The 18,220-nt window shown below is 42.5% G+C and overlaps 1 protein-coding gene and 1 non-coding gene across 2 annotated transcripts in view; both read left to right on the plus strand.

Moving 5' to 3' along the window:
- Positions 1–18,220, plus strand: part of SGPP2 (sphingosine-1-phosphate phosphatase 2) — a 135,185-nt gene that overhangs the window by 61,774 nt on the left and 55,191 nt on the right. The window lies entirely within an intron of this gene.
- Positions 12,550–12,657, plus strand: LOC112439126 (U6 spliceosomal RNA). The gene has a single exon (XR_003027432.1). It is a non-coding gene; the product is annotated as a U6 spliceosomal RNA (small nuclear RNA).

The following is an 18,220-nucleotide window of genomic DNA, read 5'->3' on the forward strand; positions in this document are numbered from 1 at the left end:
CAAGGAGCTTCCAACTCCTTACCAGCTATCCTGTCGCATTTGAGGGTTAGCAAGTGTTCCCCATGCTGGGAAGGGGAAGGAGAGGCTTTCCTTGGTTAAGTGCTCTATCTGTTCACAGCTAAAGAGGCCACAGTTTATTTTGGCCTCTGGGATTTTCTGAAAGCTTGAGAACTGCAAAACAAATGCAGTCTTTAACTTAACTGCTGTTATTGCTTCTCTTCCCACTCCTTTCACCAGCACAGGGTGGGGCTTCCCAGGGAGCCCTCTCTAGTTAGAGGGCCCGGCCTCAGGGAACTGGCCTTGACCTCCATTCCTCTCTTGTGGGTTTGGCTGCCACAAGATGCTTCTCAGGCTCTTTTGGTGTAGTGGCCTCGATGGGCTGCATGGTGGCAGGGAGGTGCTGCGTTTGCTATGCGGAAGCTGGGCCTTAGCCAGCTGAGGCTACCTCTGGGAAACTGAGGCTTTCTGAATTTGACTCCGTGGGTGCCAGCCCCTCTCTCTGGACATCTGCCCTCCCCCAGCATTCCTGACCATCTCCTGGTGCCTGAAGCCCTGGCTCCAGTGGTCTCCTTGCTTGCGTACCCTTGTTTTTATTATTATTAGCATCATCGTTATTATTATTATTATTATTCCGTCCTCCGTGAGGTGGAATGAAGGGTCTTGAATAAATAATTTGCAAAGAGCCACAATATGGCTGCTTATGAATAAATAACATTATAGAATTTGTAAACATGAGCCACATGTGGCTGTGTGGCCATAGTTTGGCTATTCCTTCAGTGAGTATGGACTATTTGCCAGCTTTCAAGATATTCACTCTCTGTGTGGCAAGGGCCATCATTTACAAGTCCTGACTACGTGCTAGATGCGGGGCTGTGGCCTTTATAAATATTCTTGAGCGAAGTGTAGGCACTACTATTATGACTCTCATTTTAAGGGGAGGAAACCATGTGAGAAGGCCAGCCGAGCTGACATGGCCAGAGGTGTAGAGCCTAGATTCGAACCAGTAACTCTCTGATTCCAGAATCCTGGCTATGAACTTCTGTACTCTGCTCTAACCTTTTCCCTTAATTATGGTATATATTAAGGCTTTTTTTGTCTGTATTAAACATGTTCCAACAAATTTCATTTTTCATTTTGCGGGTAGTAAACCACATTAACTAAAAATTTTAAATTTTTAAAAATTAAAATTTTTTTTCTTAAATCCTACTGTTTGATTTGAGAGTAAGTCACCTTTTCCTTCCATCTGTCTCTCTGTCCTTTGTTGTGTTTGATCTCAGCATACAGTTTATATCGTGCTTAGGGTAAGTGGTTTGACATAAGATTAGAAATGACTTATAACTCATGATGAATGTGTGAGAAACAGGATGGACATTGGAGAAGACTCATAAGTCTTTTAACCTAAAAGGAATAATTGAATCAAAGGATGGTTTGTTCCTCTTAAGAATTAGGTGACCTGGTTTATAATCCAAGTGAAAATTGCTCAGCCTCTATTTGTTTTACCTAGCCCATGTTTTTCTAGTAAGGTAGAATGAGAAATCCAAAGGGAGGACATAGCCAGGTTGGGATGCGCTTATAGCCCGCTGGATGTTACAAGTGTGCAATGAATTGTAGTTCGGCCTTTACTAATAACTAACAAATTGACATTTCTCTGGGCCTCAGTTCAACCATCTGTGAAATGTGAAGTTGAACAAAATGACCACAGGGCCCCTCTCATTTGGAAAGTTTTATGATGATAAAAATACTGGTGGTGATGCATCTTATAGGATATTTAGTGTTTTTCATCATACGCCATGGCTTCAACCATGCATCTGCCGTATGTTGTGCCAAACCCCTATTAACCTCAGTAGAGAAGACACCAGGTTCAGGAGGCCAAAGAAAAGACCTGGAGTGAGCAAACGAGACATGGGGTTTTATTAGGGGCTTGCACAGGAGAGACAGTCCAGTGGCAGTGCGCTGGCAACATATCTGTCCTCCTCCTGTCCAGTGGTGGCAGGCTGGACAACATAACCACGCAGCCCAGTGGTGGTGGGCTGTACAGAAAATCTGCAACCACTTGCAAATAGCATGCAGTTTATATAGCATTTCATTTAACACCCACCTCCCTTCCAACAATAAAGAAGAGTTCCGCTTGGCAACCTTCATTTAACTCAACTCAGGGCCTCAATCCCCTGTACAACCCATACTCCACAGGACAGGAGTGGGGCTCAGATGTTTATCATAGAGAATAAAAGAATCTGCACATTGGCCACTCCTGGATTCCCTAGCTCAGAACATACATTCAGGTGCATCAGCCTTACGGGTCATTCTAAATGTGTGCCTAAATTATTGCTATCAGGTGCGTTTACCTTGCACCCTGTAAAATCTCTCCTGGGTGACCCCCACACAACTGACTGGGTTGGTTTCTACCAATTTTCCTGTGGTCCCCCATGATAGGGAGAGGATGCAATCATTAATGGTCCTCTGTGAGAGGGGTCCTTAGGAACAGGGGTCCCCTAACCCTGGGCCATGGACTGGTACTGTAGCCTGTTAGGAACCAGGTCATAGAGCAGGAGGTGAGCAGCGGGTGAGCGAGCATTACTGCCTGAGCTCCATTTCCTGTCAAATCAGCAGTGGCATTAGATTCTCTTAGGAGCATGCACCCTATTGTGAACTGTGCATGCAAGGGATCGAGGTTGTGCACTCCTTATGAGACTCTAGCTGATGTCTGATGATCTGAGGTGGAACAGTTTTATCCTAAAAGCATCTTCCCCCACCCCTATCTGCAGAAAAATTGTCTTCCATAAAACTGATCCCAGTGCTAAATAGGCTGGGAACTGCTGCTTGAGATACTGGTTGAACCTATCCTAAGTTTGAGTCACTAGGAATCATGTGGCCTTACAAATACAAGCCCAAAGGATATGGAATTCCATGTGAGTTCAGGGCTCCCCTAGTCCAGGCACAAAGGCATGAAGAACATCAAACATGCAAGCCTTACTCTCAGCTTAGGGGTGTGTGTGTGTGTGTGTATGTGTGTGTGTACAAACATAGACACACATATAAATTCATTGTTTGCATAGCATATACTCAGATTTAATAGAAACAGATGTTAGGTTTTTGTTCCTTTTAAAATTAAATTTCTTCTGGCATTCACAGACACTGAAATCAGAGGGGGAAAAATGTTTTGTTCAATTTGAAAATGCTTTTCGAATACATAGCAATTTGATTCTGGGGGTTGGGGAATGACATTCTGAAGGTTTTCCAAAAAAACTGTAACTTGGAAATTAGCAAGTTGTGAGCAGCAGTAAGCTTGCTTCCTTTTAAATTAATACTGGTGAAACAAACAAAGGCTAAATGAGTAAAATAAGAGAGTTGATTTGTTTTATTAGGCCTTAATTGAGGATCTAGACAAAGGAGAACATTAAACCTTGTATTTCCTACAAATTCTACAAGTAATTGCACACCTGTAACACTACTGCCAGCAGGATGAGCCCATCCAAGCCCACCCTCAAGGGTTTCTTAAACAAATTCTGCAAAATAAATAGAGGTTGAACAATTTTCAATGTTTGTCTACATAACTGAAAAAAATATTTAGCATGAAGGAATAGACACAAGGTGATGGACTAAAAGTCGCCATTTTTTTTCTGTAGCCAGCAAGGACTGTATGTTGACTGTTAATTAGAATGTATTAAGAAAAAAAAAAAAAAGATCAGGGCTCATTGACTTGGGTAAGCATTTTAAACAAGCTAAAGGTTGTTTCAGGACTTTGTCTTTTTGGAGGCTGAAATTAGAAATTTAAACCTAAATTTATACCATAGAAAGCTTTTAGAATGTATGTTAGAGACTGAGCTTTAAAAAAAAAAAAACAAGTCTTCTAATCTACAAAGAATGGTTGACTGTCCTACAGGGCAGTCAAAAGGGCGTGTCTTTAACACTGAAAGGATTAAATTATTAAAACTCTGTGGGCTGGGTGCGGTGACTTACACCTGTAATCTCAGCACTTTGGGAGGCCGAGGCAGGTGGATCACCTGAGGTCAGGAGTTCAAGACCAGCCTGACCAACATGGAGAAACCCCATCTCTACTAAAAATACAAAATTAGCCAGGCATGGTGGCGCATGCCTGTAATCCCAGCTACTCGGGAGGCTGAGGCAGGAGAATCACTTGAACCCAGGAGATGGAGGTTGCAGTGAGCTGAGATCATGCCATTGCACTCCAGTCTGGGCAACAAAAGCAAAACTCTGTCTCAAAAATAAATAAATAAAATAAAAAATAAAACTGTGAAAGCCTGAGTTGCAGAAAACCAGGTGCCTGTCTTTGTTTAAAACATTTCAGCTACCTAAAAGGATGTGTTTAAGGATGTGCTCATCTGTATCTAGCCCTTGTGGATGTTAATTTTGAGTAAGTTTCTATATTCATGAGGAACATATTTTTATAAATTTTTATGTAGAAGATACAAAACCACCTAGAACCTTTTTAGTATGTCACCTTTAAGATTAAAATATAAAGAGTCATGCATGGGATGGACCCTGGTTCAGGAAATATACTTGGTAAGTGGAACAGGGGTTTTCTGAGTGAGATCATCCTAAAAGCTAAGGGGAACAGGCACTCAAATCAAAACCCAGGCAATGACAAATACTCTTATGGGGTCATTGGACATTTATCAGCCTTTGCAATCTAAAATTCCAAGATTATGTACATTTATTGTTTTGTTTGAGTTCTTTTTGAGACAGGGTCTTGCTCTGTTGCCTAGGCTAGAGTGCAGTGGTGCAATCACAGGTCACTGCAAGCTAGACTTCCTAGACTTAAGTGATCCTCCAACCTCAGTCTACCAAGTATCTGGGACCACAGGTACAAGCCAACACACCTGGCTAATTTTTTTTTTTTTTTTTTTTTGTAAAGGCAAGGTCTCACTATGTTACCCAGGCTGGTCTCTAACTCCTGGGCTCAAGAGATCCTTTCATCTTGGCCTCTCACAGTCCTGGGATTACAGGCATGAGCCACTGCACCCAGCAGTTATGTGCGTTTGAACACTAGAGGTTGATATGAGTGACAAGACAGGCATGAGCCTTAGTAATCCTTTTAAAAGCATCTCATAAAACAGCTTCTGAATCTTGTGTTCTTATAGATTCATCAAGCCTAGGTTTCCACTTGCAGTGTTTTGGTTTGTCTTGTAACCCTGAACATAATTCATTAGTTATCTTTAGCAACACTTTCTTCCTAAACTGTGTCTTGGTGTGCCACTAAGTCTGTAAAACATGTAAAAGAAGATTTTAATGTGCTTGCCCAGTAGGATGATGTGATTGTACTCCAGTAATAATTGTCTCATGCCAGCTTTTCACCCCTAGGAACCATGAGTCAGTTATTATTTCTAAAAATAATCTTTAAGATGGCATAGCACTTCCAAATTTTTTTTTTTTTTTTTTGAGACAGAGTCTTGATCTGTCACCCAGGCTGGAGTGCAGTGCTGTGATCATAGCTCACTGCAGCCTCAAACTCCTGAACTCAAGAAATCCCCTTGCCTCAGCTTCCTGAGCAGCTGGGACTACAGATAGCTACCACCATGCCTGGCTAAGTTTTTAATTTTTTTGTAGAGACAGGGTCTGTTTTCACACTGCTGTAAAGATACTACCTGAGGGTGGGTAATTTATAAACAACGGAGGTTCAATTGACCCACAGCTCTGCATGGCTGGGGAGGCAAAATTCACAATCATGGAGGAAGGGGAAGCAGGCACATCTTACATGGCAGCAGGCAAGAGAGAGTGAGCAAGAGTAGAGGAAACTGCATTATAAAACCATCAGATCTCATGAGAACTCACTATCATGAGAACAGCATGCGGGGAAACCTCCCCCATGATCCAATCACCTCCCACCTGGTCCTTCCCTCAACAGGTGCAGATTATGGGGTTACCATTTGAGATAAGAGTTGAGTAGGGACACAGAGCCAAACCATATTATTCTGCCCCTGGCCCTTCCCAAATCTCACATCCTCATATTTCAACACACAATCATGCCTTCCCAACAGTCCCCCAAAGTCTTAACTCATTTCAGTATTAATTAAAAAATCCACAGTCCAAAGTCTCATCTGAGACAAGGCAAGTCCCTTCCACCTATCAACCAGTAAAATCAAAAACAAGTCAGTTCCTTCCAAGATACAATGGGGGTACAGGCATTGGGTAAATACATTCATTCCAAATGGGAGAAATTGGCCAAAACAAAGGGGCTACAGACCCCGTGCATGTCTAAAATCCAGCAGGGCAATCATTAAATCTTAAAAGCTTCAAAATGATCTCCTTTGACTCCATGTCTCACATTCGTAAGAGTGCGCTCCCACAGCCTTGGGCAGCTCCTTCATATGCTGGCATTGAGTGCCTGCAGCTTTTTCAGCCACATGGTGCAAGCTGTCAATGGATCTACCATTCTGGGGCCTGGAGGACAGTAGCCCTCTTCTCCTAAACTCACTAGGCAGTGCCCCAGTGGGGACTCTGTGTAAAGGCTCCAACCCCACATTTCCTTTCCCTACTGCCCTAACAGAAGTTCTCCATGAGGCCTCCACCCCTGCAGCAAATTTCTGCCTGGACATCCAGGCGGTCCCATACATCCTCTAAAATCTAGATGGGTGTTCCCAAACCTCAGTTCTTGACTTCTGTGTGCCCATGGGCCAAACACCATGTGGAAGCCACCAAGGCTTGGGGCTTGCACCCTGTGAAGCAATGGCCTGAACTATACCTTGGCCCCTTTTAGCCACAGCTGGAGCTGACTCAGCGGGGACACAGGGCACCAAATCGTGAGGCTGCATAGAGCAGGGAGGCCCTGGGTCCTGCCCACTAAACCGTTTCTTCCTCCTAGGCCTCTGGGCCTGTGATGGGTGGCCCAGATCTCTGACATGCTCTGGAGACGTTTTCCCTGTTGTCTTAGCAATTAGAATTTGGCTCCTTGTTACTTATGCAAATTTCTGCAGCCAGCTTGAATTTTTCCCCAGAAAATGGGTTTTCCTTTCCTATGGCATTGTCAGGCTGCAAATTTTCCAAACTTTTATGCTCTGCTTCCCTTTTAAACATAAGTTCCAATTTCAGATAATCTCTCTCATGTTCAAAGTTCCACAGATCTCTTGGGTAAGGGCAAAATGCCAGCAGTCTCTTTGTTTAAAGCATAGCTAGAGTGACCTTTGCTCCAGTTACCAGGATGTTCCTCATCTCCATAAGAACCACCTCAGCCTGAACTTCATTGTCCATATTACTATCAGCATTCTGGTCAAAACCATTTAACAACTCTCTAGGAAGTTCCAAATTTTCCTTCATCTGCCTGTTGTCTTCTGAGCCCTCCAAACAGTTCCAACCTTTGCCCGTTACCCAGTTCCAAAGTCACTTCCACATTTCCAAGTATCTTTATAGCAGTGCCCCACTACTTTGGTACCAATTTACTGTATTAGTCGATTTTCACACTGCTATGAAGATACTATCCAAGACTGGGTAATTTATAAACAAAGGAGGTTCAATTGACCCACACAGTTCTGCATGGCTGGGAAGGCCTCAGGAAACTCACAATTTTGGTGGGAAAGGAAGAGGCACATCTTACAAGGTGGCAGGTGAGAGAGAGGAAGCAAGAGCAGGGAAAACTGCCTTATAAAACTATTGGATCTCATGAGAACTCACTCACTATCACGAGAACAGCATGGGGGAAACTGCCCCCATGATCAAATTACTTCCCACCTGGGCCCTCCTTCCACATGTGTGGATTACAGGAATTACCATCCAAGATGAGATTTGAGTGAGGACAAAGGAGCCAAACCATATCACAAGTCTCACTTTGTTGCCAAGGCTGGTCTCTCACGCCTAGACTACAGCAGTCCTCCCGCCTTGGCCTCCCAAAGTACTGAGATTATAGCCATGAGCCACTGCACTCAGCCTAAATGTATTCTTAACTAAGTCTAACATTAATTTTGTAAAGCATTAATATCTACATTTACATATGATGAAACTGAAGGTGAGACATTAATAACATCAGAGCTCATTCTCAAGCCAGCCCTCTTTTTACTTCATCATACTGTTAGGCCTAAAATTAATGATCTCTTTGGAGTGTTACATAACATTTATAGGAGGCTATTGGTTTGGCCCAACAGACCAAACCAAAATGGAGTCACTCATGCTAAAGTTCCACATCACCAAATCAAGACTAATCTGTTCATTTGACCTTCTGAGAGAGAGAATAGCCATAAAGACCAGTTTCAGTGGGCAAGATAATTAATTTCCCTCTGTTTTAATCTTTATAAAAGAGCAACCTGATGTCAACTCATCAGTCATTTTTCTATTATTCTATTTCCCTATTCCCACCTTTCAAGGAAAGTAACTTCAAAACCACCAAACTGCTTTTTGTTCTCTGTTTTGGCTTTCCTCAGCCCTTCCCTGTCTGTAAAACCAGCCTCCTCTGCTGAACCCATTGGAACACTCCTTCTATTTTATGGAATGAAGTGTTGCCCAATTCTAGAATCGCAAATGAAGCCAATTAAGATTTTCAAAGGATCCCAGCTGCACTGAGCACTGGGAAGAAAAAAGATTTTTTAAAAAAATCCTTAAGCTAAATTTGTTGTAATTTCGTCTTTTGACAGGAGGAAATGAAGAGTTTTGGAAAGGGCCCAAAAAGCTGGACTGTAGGCGGTAGAGATAGAGAGAATGTTCACGAATGAGCAAATATACTCCTTATGAAATTTCAGAGAAATGGGTAATGAGACTGACTAGTCAGGGAAATGCTGGGAGAAGGCAGCGGTGGTCTCCCAGGTCACCTTGCCAGCCCACGGCTGCCCAGCTTGCACTTGTGTCTTCACTGAATAGCTATGTGTTCACATGAGACATGCCGAGGACGCCAGCTTGGCCCTGCGTGTGCAGTTCCATGACTGTCACCAAGTGGTCCACAGTCACATACGTATCCAAAATCTTGGCGTGAGGCTTTCTCTAAGGGGAGCTAACCAAGAGCATAAATTCACCTCCAAAACAATTGTATAACTAGTCACTGTAAGGTATATGGGGCCAATGAGAGCAGGATTTAAACATTTGCCAAAGACTGTACCTCTCTTTTTTCCCCCCTCTTCATTTTAAAAAGAAGTTTGTCTTTTTCTCTGTGCTAGAAGTCCTGGCCTTGCCTAGCATTAGTCTCTCAGAAAGTTTCTGGAGGCTTTTCTTTAACTTTCCCTTAAAATATAAGAGTTACTGAGGCAGGAGAATTGACTGAACCCAGGAGGTGGAGGTAGCAGTGAGCCGAGATCGCGCCACTGCACTCCAGCCTGGGTGACAGAGTGAGACTCTGTCTCAAACAAAAAAAACAAAAACAAAAGTTGCTGGTGGTTTGAAAACCTGAAGGAGTTTGCTAATGTCAGAGCTTACTTTAAATTATTTGCACCTAGCCAGGCATGGTGGCTCATGCCTGTAATCCCAGCACCTTAGGAGGCTGAGGTGGGAGGATTGCTTGAGGCCAGGAGTTTGAGACCAGCCTGGGCAACAAAGTGAGTCCATATCTCAACAAAACATTAAAAAATTAGTCAGGTGTGGTGGCATGTGCCTGTGGGCCCCGCTCGGGAGACTGAGGTGGGAGGATTACCTGAGCTCAGGAGGTTGAGGCTGCAGTGAGCCATATTCATGACACTGTACTCCAGCCTGGAAAACAGAGTGAGGCCCTGTCTCAAAAAAAATAAAAATTAAAAAAAAATCTATCTGCACCGAAGTCCTTTTATATTCAGATTTTCTCCTGCAAATGAAAAACTGTTAGAGAATATCCTCAAGATCTCTTGGCTTAAAAATGAGAGGAAGAAAAATGGCCTTGTTGAATTTTACTTGAGCTCTCTATGCTGCTAGAAAACAGAAACCATGAAGATAATCCTCCCACTCTTTTTTGTGTTCCAAGAAAGGATTTACTACAAGGAACCCCCCCTTCTCCCTGTGGCTTAGATAAGGCCCACAGATGCCTCCCTTGTTTATTAGTGACAAGGCCGGACACAGACTCTCCAAATTCCCATTCTTTGGCTCATAAATGATTAGCTGAACTCTGTACCCCCTGGTCAGTCTGTACAAAATACCTGCCACCTTGACTTAACCAAACTCTAATTAAGTTTCTCTCCATCTGTAGACCCCTGAACTTTGACCCACCCTTACCACACAGAATAGGCTGACGTCAGGGTACACATGGTTTTAGTATCCTGACCCACCTTCACCTTCCATTTCACTTCCCCACATCCAGTTCTCCTGAGCCTTGTTCATTCTTCCCTAAGTATTAGAAATGCCCGTTCCTCCTTTACATTCGAGACACTTGCAGACCTCTTGGTCTCCGTGTCACATAGTGCCCCCGCTCCCTTCGTGCAAGAATCCTTTCGAATGGCATCTCTCCTTACCTAAATCCAGATTTGCTTTTTATTTGACAAAGATAATAAATAAATAAAGCACAGAGTTCCACCCTACAGTACTTGTGCCTGCCTGTGGAGATGTCTGTTAACACAGGGCAACGTGAAACACAGATGTAAAACAGCTCCCGTCCATGAGGTCTTCACTTCTCAGATTGAGACGCTTTCCAAAGTAGTAAGCAGAGTCTTATTCTCCAGGGAGCCAGGGTTGTTGCATTTATTCATTTAATAAAGACTTACGTTGTATGGACCCTGGAAATTTTGTATTCTGAACATTTCTGGAAACATTCCCTCCGTTCAGGCCTGCATCATCTTTATTTTGCACTATTGCAGTAGATGTTCTCATCAGTCTCCCTCGAGCTATTCTTATACCTTCAAATCCATCCTCCCCACAGCATTTAGTGATCTATCTCAAATGCAGATGTGAACTTTTAAAAACATGTAATGTCTAAGCACCTTAAAATTACCTACAAGGTCTCTCACAGTCAGACTTCTGCCTCAATCTCCACCTCTAGCCCTTTCCCCTGTCTGTTCTTATCTCTGGTGAGACCCCCCCACCATGCCCTACATATCCAGTAGGTACATATTCTACTTTGTGCTCCTTTTCTGGTGTTCCTCTGCCTTTCATGCTCTCACCATTCCTGCCTGCTACCCACTTTACTCCTGCTAAGTCTCAGTGCAGTCATCATCTCTAGAAAAGCCACTCTGCCTCCTGTGTCTGCATTCCCTCCCAGTTGGTTTCTTATGGCTTCTTGAACCTGGCATCTGGCAGCAATTCAATAAATAAATATTGGGTAACATAAATAAAGGCTATTTCTACAAAAGTGATTTAAGAGATGTCCCCTACAGAAGCACCCATGTAAAGAGGTCATTGCAGTTCAGGATGATAAAGATATATGGAGAACATCTATAAAGTACTACAGTAGCATCCTAGAGGTCTTTTTAAAATGGAATGGTTTCCATCTTAATGGAATGGCTCCCCATTAGCCCTGATGGAAAGTTGCGAAACAAATTTGGCCAAGGTTATCTCAAGGTGTTTGCAGGATGAAAATAGAAATTCTACACATTCCTGAACTGCTCAGGAGTCTTTAAACCAGAAACCAACTTTATTTGCTTTTTGAAAAGAGTGTCAGATCTCTTTCTTCTTCTTTTTTTTTTTTTTTTTTAGACGGAGTCTTGTTCTGTCGCCCAGGCTGGGAGTGCAATGGTGCAATCTCGGCTCACTGCAACCTCCGCCTCCCGGGTTCAGGTGATTTTCCTGCCTCAGCCTCCCCGGGTGTCCTAGGACTATGTCACCACAGCCAGCTAATTTTTGTATTTTTAGTAGAGATAGCGTTTCACCACGTTGGCCAGGCTGGTCCCAAACTCCTGACTTCAAGTGATCCACCTGCCTTGGCCTCCCAAAGCACTGGGATTACAGGCACGAGCCACCGCACCTAGCAGATCTCTTTCTTAACCTTGTAATTGGTGAGCAACAACCTTTAAATGTATTTAGTCATTTGTTCATTCATTTAACAAACACTTGGCAAGGGCCTACTATGTGCTAAGTGGTACAGATTATGCCATTGGTACATTATTATGTCAAGTGGTACAGATTAAGCAATGTACAAGACAGACTCCATCCTGCTCTGGGGTTTACATGTAGGCAAAACAGACAATAACAAATAATCAATACAGGAATTAAATATTGTAAAACTACTGTTTAGGATGTGATGAGGCAAGAGCAGAAACCTACTTTAGAGAAGGTGGTTGGAGAGGGGCACTTTGTACCAGTTTCCTTTAATTTAAGTCTTGACGGATGAGGAGCCAGCCTCATGAGGCCCCTGGGGGAGAGAGTCCCAGGCCAAGAAAATCTCAAAGCGGAGAAAACTTATCCTGTGGAGTAGTAAGAGAAGCCAATATGACCCAGCAGTGGTAGAAATGACTTTCTTCTAGAAGCTTCCAGGAGACCACAGGCTCCTGAGTTACTTCACACAGGACCCCTTCTCAGTCTCCTTTTGTGATTGCAGAGAGTGTAGCCCCTTTGGGAGACCTGAGTTCAGTGTTGCTTCAACCATCAACTCACCCTGAGATCATGGATTGTTACTTCGCTGATTAAGACTTGGGTTCTCTCATATGTAATAAGCAGAGGTTGGATGAGGTGCCCTCAACTCTGTATACTATGATGCTATTAACATTAATTACAATGATCACTTCAGCAGCACATATACTAAAAGTTGGAATGATACAGAGAAGATTAACCGGGCCCCTCAGCAAGGATGACATGTCAATTCATGGAGCATTCCATTTTTTTAATGGCAGCCAATATATCTGCGACATTTGAAGAAGCCAACATGGTCTCCCGGGCCAAAGAAAACATTAATTACTAAAGGATCACTGAATCTCAACAGGCATCATTCATTCATTCATTCATTCATTTAAAACAAATGTTGTATTCCAAACATTTAAAGAAATGAATGAATGAATTTTTTTTTTCAAAAAAAAAATTTTTGAGCACTTAAACTGCCAGATACTGTTCCAGACTCTGGGCCACACAAAGGCAGAGCATCCACTCAGGGTGAAGATGAGGTTGATAAAATAAAAATATATAGTCTAAATGCAGGCAGGGTATAAAGTTGTATGAAGAAAAACAGAAATAGGATATGAGGAGAGAGTGATGAGAGGCATGCCGTGTTAAGTGAGGTGGTCAGAGAAGGCCTTTCAGAGGAGGTGTTTGTGTACAGGACTGACTTTACTTATAATTTACTTATAACTCCTATTTAAATTGTTTATGGTGAGTTTAGAATGTTTGAAATGTACCATCATCCTTTCTGGTTGATTTCTGTGTTCATATGGAGACCAGTATTTCTCAGAAGTCTAAATTCTCCAGCAAGCAAGCCTTCTGAGAAGATAGCTAAATTTTAAAAAGTACAAAGCCATCTTTGAATTGGTCTTTTCATCTTTAAAACAAAACATGTCCTCTAATTCAAATCTGGTAAGACATTTCATCAAACACGGATTCTGTAAAGACTTCCATTGTCAGCATTGCTGAACCTCAGCCTTACAGTGGAAAGTGGACATTGCACAGAGTAGGGATGTGCCTGTTTGCCCCGAAGGCAGATTCTGACAGGCTCCAGCCAAGACTTTCTCATTAAAACGGGTCATGGGGAGGTTATGTGAAGGTTTGAGAGGTGTTGATGGTGTGATCAACCGCCCCTCCTAATGGAGCAGAGTTAATCACTCACTGGCCAAGTGGAAAATCAATGGCTCCCTGCTTTCTCTCCTACACTTTGCCCGTGCTCGGCCAGCCTGCTCCCCTGCTCCCTGCAGTGAACTGGCGTCAGGCAGAGGACTCCAGGATTCTTCTCCCCTCCTACTCAAAGACTGGCTGTTTAGAAGGAGAGTCATCTAACCCCAGGGCACGAGAGCGTGTTCTTTCTACCTGGGAGAAACCTTATAATGAAGCCTTATTGCCAAAGAGGAGGAGGAAGCAGAAAAGAGGACGTGTTGGGGGAAACACAAGTTGGGGCACTGGGGGAAAGACAGTCTTTCTGAGGAAAGACATCTTGCAACCAAAATGAAAAGGAAACAATGTCCATAGATGATGGGCTGGAAGCTTGTCCAATTCAGTGTCATGTGAGTTTTTAGAACCTTTTCATTAAGGAGATGGTGAGTTGCCTGTTTGTGGTTGAGCTCTAAATGTAAATGTCTTCATGTTTACCCTAAATAAGGCCTTCCATGGAACTGACTAGACCAGAGGTCCCCAGGCAGAAGGGCCCAAAGAGTCAGGTTGCCAGTGTTCTGGACCGGAACTTAAAACGTTAAGTTCTCACCTTGGGCCTGACTAGAAGTACAGCTGAACCCTTTGGTTGGCAGAAGGGTGTTACCAGCAGGAAGAATTATGCATTAAGGCCAAAAGAATTGTTCTTTCAGTGAGTCTGGCTGAGTGGTGTTCATCCCAGAGGTATGACAGCCACCACCTGTGCTTCCAGGCTCGGATACTCTGTCACATAAGGAAGAAGGTTGAGAAATTTCCTAGGAGAGAGGTTAAATCTTAAAGTTGGAGCCAGTATTATGATACAGTGAGATGTGAGACTGTGGTTCTCAGTGGTAGTGATGGTGCACCACTGGGATGGAGGGGTGAATGGGGGCTGGAAGCACGGAGGGAAGCAGTTCAGTCATGACGGTCTTGATTCTGACTTCCAGCTGGATGTCTCATTTTCAGTTTTGAAGGAGAAGCAATAACCAGAAAAAAGGGAGGGAGCAATGAGGAGTAAGTGGGGGTGTTGTTACAAACACAGCCAGTTTGAGGGTGTTTAAGAAGAGTGCACTCATTCTCTAGACTTTGGACTTAGTTTGCCACACATTGTTGGAAGCCACCCTGCTGACGGTCACCGTGTTGGCAGTTGTTTGGAAAGAGTATGAAATTGGCTTTTCCGGTGTGGATAGCAATAGCCTGTGATATCAAACTGAGAATGGAAACATATGTTGTGTGAAAAAATGGAAGAGTCCATTTGGCTGTTCCCCCAGATTAGCAGATACACATCCAGGGCGCCCTCACTGAAAACTGGCATTGTCTGCTTTAAGTGAATTTTCTTCCCTGCATCCTGTGATTATGGCTCCCATAACTTTGTTAGCCTTCATATTGAGTTTTTATGCTCGTGCATTTCCTCAGCTCTCCATTTCCTTCCAAGCATCTTAACTGGTAATTCAGTTTGCTCATGGACTGCTTCGTAGCAAAGCATCTCACCATGAAATGGTGCTTCCCCCTACGTGTGTGCAGTTGTTCTAGCGTGAGGAAATAGAACCAGCAATATCAGCCTTTGGAGACAAAGAACTCAGACCTGAGGGTTTGGAGACAATCATCTGCTGTTCTTACCACCATTTGGTTCAGTGTTAATTTACCTGCCACTGTAAGTAAAGTGGGGAGATTTGGTCTTTTTTTAAAGAGAACCAAATTCAGACAAACAGAAAGCCTGTGACCCGTGGGCTTTCTCAACCAAAGACCCTTAGAACAAGTGCACAAGTGCGTTAGGGCTTGAGCAGGAGTCACTTGAGCCTGCCTCATAAATCCAGGTTTCCTTCCTGCAGTCCAGCTAACTGTTCATGGGACAGGAGCTCAGTGACTGTCATTCTGAACCTGGACAGATGAGGTTGCTGCTGCCTGGCTTCTTGGAGTCTTTAATCTCTCCAGAAATAAATCTTACTTATTTTTTTTTGAGTGATCACCACTTAGATCTTTTCTGAATTCTATTAAGAACAAAAACCTGTGACAGACCCACTGAGGTGACTTCTAGCTCTAACAGCTCACTACATAGGGAGGTTCTCAAACCTCAAAAGCCGTCTTTTTACAGGAGCTTAACATAAAATGACCCAACTCTGACCAAATGTGTAAGGAGAGTGGGCAGTTGCCTGAAAAATTAGGTGTTCGATGTTAATGATGTTGAGCCTAAAATCAGACTCTTGGTCAGCAAAATGGCAGACCTGACCTCACCTCATCAGGAGACTTCCTCATAAACAGACACTGCCATAGAAGGACAGGTGAGTGAGGTGCGTTCACATTTTCTCTTGTCTCAGGGTAAGTCAAGAATAGATACTCTCTGAGGCTAGATCTCTACCCCAAGATATACTGAGACTGAATCTCACTTTAATATCTATGCTTTTTTCAACTAAACTTTTTCCCCACAAATTGTGAGACATATTAGAAAAATCCAAATAGTCTACAGAGTTGTTTTTGTTGTGTTAAGGGTTGGGGTTTTTTATGATGGTGGCAGTTGGAGAAGACAGGTAAAAACATTTGTTTTTATGATTATCATTTTTAAGACAAATGCTTTCTCAATCTTTATGGTGAAACACAAGTTTACCTGGGTACCACTAGAATGACCAGAGTTTTAAGAAAAGTCTGGACAGATATTCCTTATGCCACCCTCACAAATTTTCCCATTTGTTAGGCACACTCATAGAATACAAGTGATAGAACTGGTTTTGTAAAATGTGTGTGAAGTAAGGAAATTGGCCTAGGTAAGTTGGGAAATTTGCCCAGTTAAACTTTTTTAAACCACCAGGAATCAGGATTTATACGTTACAATGTCTTGAGAAAATTATGTAAGTTTATAATTTAGATTTAAACCATATCCCCTTCTTGTTACATCTATGGAGAGAAAAATAAGAGTGACTTTCTGGAGTAATTTGAAGATAGCCAGGATCCTTTGAAGGTAAAGACTATTGCTGTCCTTGAATTATTGCCAGGCATACTCCATACAAATTGAGTATCCCTTATTCAAAATGTTTGGGACCAGAAGTGTTTTGGTTTTCAAATTTTTTTGGATTTCAGATTTTTTCAGATTTCAGGATATTTGCATTTAGCATTCCTAATCTGAAAATCTAAAATGTGAAGAACTCCCATGAGTATTTCCTTTAAATGTCATGTCAACACTCAAAAGATGTTGGAGTTTGGATTACAGATTTTCAGATTAGGGATGCTCAACCTATATTTCTTTATAATTGCGCTGTAGATAGGCTGCTGTTCACAATGTTGATTTCTAACATCTAAATGGCTCCTGAGCAGGTACACATATAAGTGATGGTTTGGATAAAGGCAGCAGCTGCTTATTATCAATACACCATGCTGAGAAGCTCTAGCTTGCTGTTGCTAAAGCCAACAGTGCTGGGGGAAATGGCAGCTCATCCTGGATGCTAACATCAGGAATGGTTTATATTGGAAATGGCACCATTCCTGAGAGAACATTTACACCGTGTACGAAATTCTACCCTTTAACACTGCTTCAATTAGGGAGTTGCATTGCCTTTTAAAAATGTGAATAGGAAGAAATAAGAACTTGAAGTATTCTAGGTCTTCGTTTTAGGCTGGTTGTTAAGTAATGTATAACTGGTTTATTTCTAATTGAAGAAAAGTTACCCATTCTGAGGACATCACCTAGACTATCCTTTTACTCTAATCACCTGCTGTTGAACATTCAGCTTTGGGAGGCCTAAGGAAATACTGAAACTGTATGTTCCTGATAAAAAGATCTATATTTAGATTATGTAGCCCATTCAGGAAAAACAACCAAATAATAGAACCAAAAAGGGTGAAAACCAAGAGCGTTGTTGCTAAGGACGAGGGATGATCAGAAAGTCCTTCGGTTGTAGCTAAAACTATATGTTAAAATGACAATGAATTTAAATTTTATTAAATATGTTATGAAATATTTCAAACATATTAAGGCTAAAATAAAGGGAAGAGAGCATGGTGAATTCTTGTTTTAAAGTGTTAAGAGCATAGATTTATTTGTATAGGTTCACTTTCTTTCAGTATTCAAATCCACCTTCAAGGGACATGTGAGACCCACTTGTAGGGCTGTTCCCATGGCGAAATGACAAAGATCTCAAGTCCCTGGTAATAATTGCTTTGAATCAATGTATAAATTACAGGCCATCATGCTTTTTTTTCAGTATAGTGTGTGGGATTATAATGCCAGTGATTATAATGTCTATTTCATGTGTCTCCATGTGTTTTATTTTCTTAACTGCACCCGTATTGTACACAGTGGAAATTTTCTTGATGGCAGCAATGGTATTCAACAAGGGAAGACTCTCAGGTCCTTCCTTCTTCATGGGTCTTGGATGGGACCTGTATAGAGAGAAAGGAAGGTTCTCAATGTGTTGGGGTGGAATTGGGGCAAGAATTCCTCACTGACCGAGGGCCTCACTCTCCCTCTCATACTTTTGCTGGGGTGAGTGCTCCAGGACTCTTACACCTCAGAGGTCACACAGACCATAAGATAGATCCCCCCAGTCAATTCCTATGGCCAGATTTATGGTCATACCAAAAAAACAGCTTGATTAAGTGATCATTGAGAGCAATACCCTCCCCA

This window comes from Pan paniscus, chromosome 13, assembly GCF_029289425.2.
Source record: "Pan paniscus chromosome 13, NHGRI_mPanPan1-v2.0_pri, whole genome shotgun sequence".
NCBI classification, from domain to species: Eukaryota; Metazoa; Chordata; class Mammalia; order Primates; family Hominidae; genus Pan; species Pan paniscus.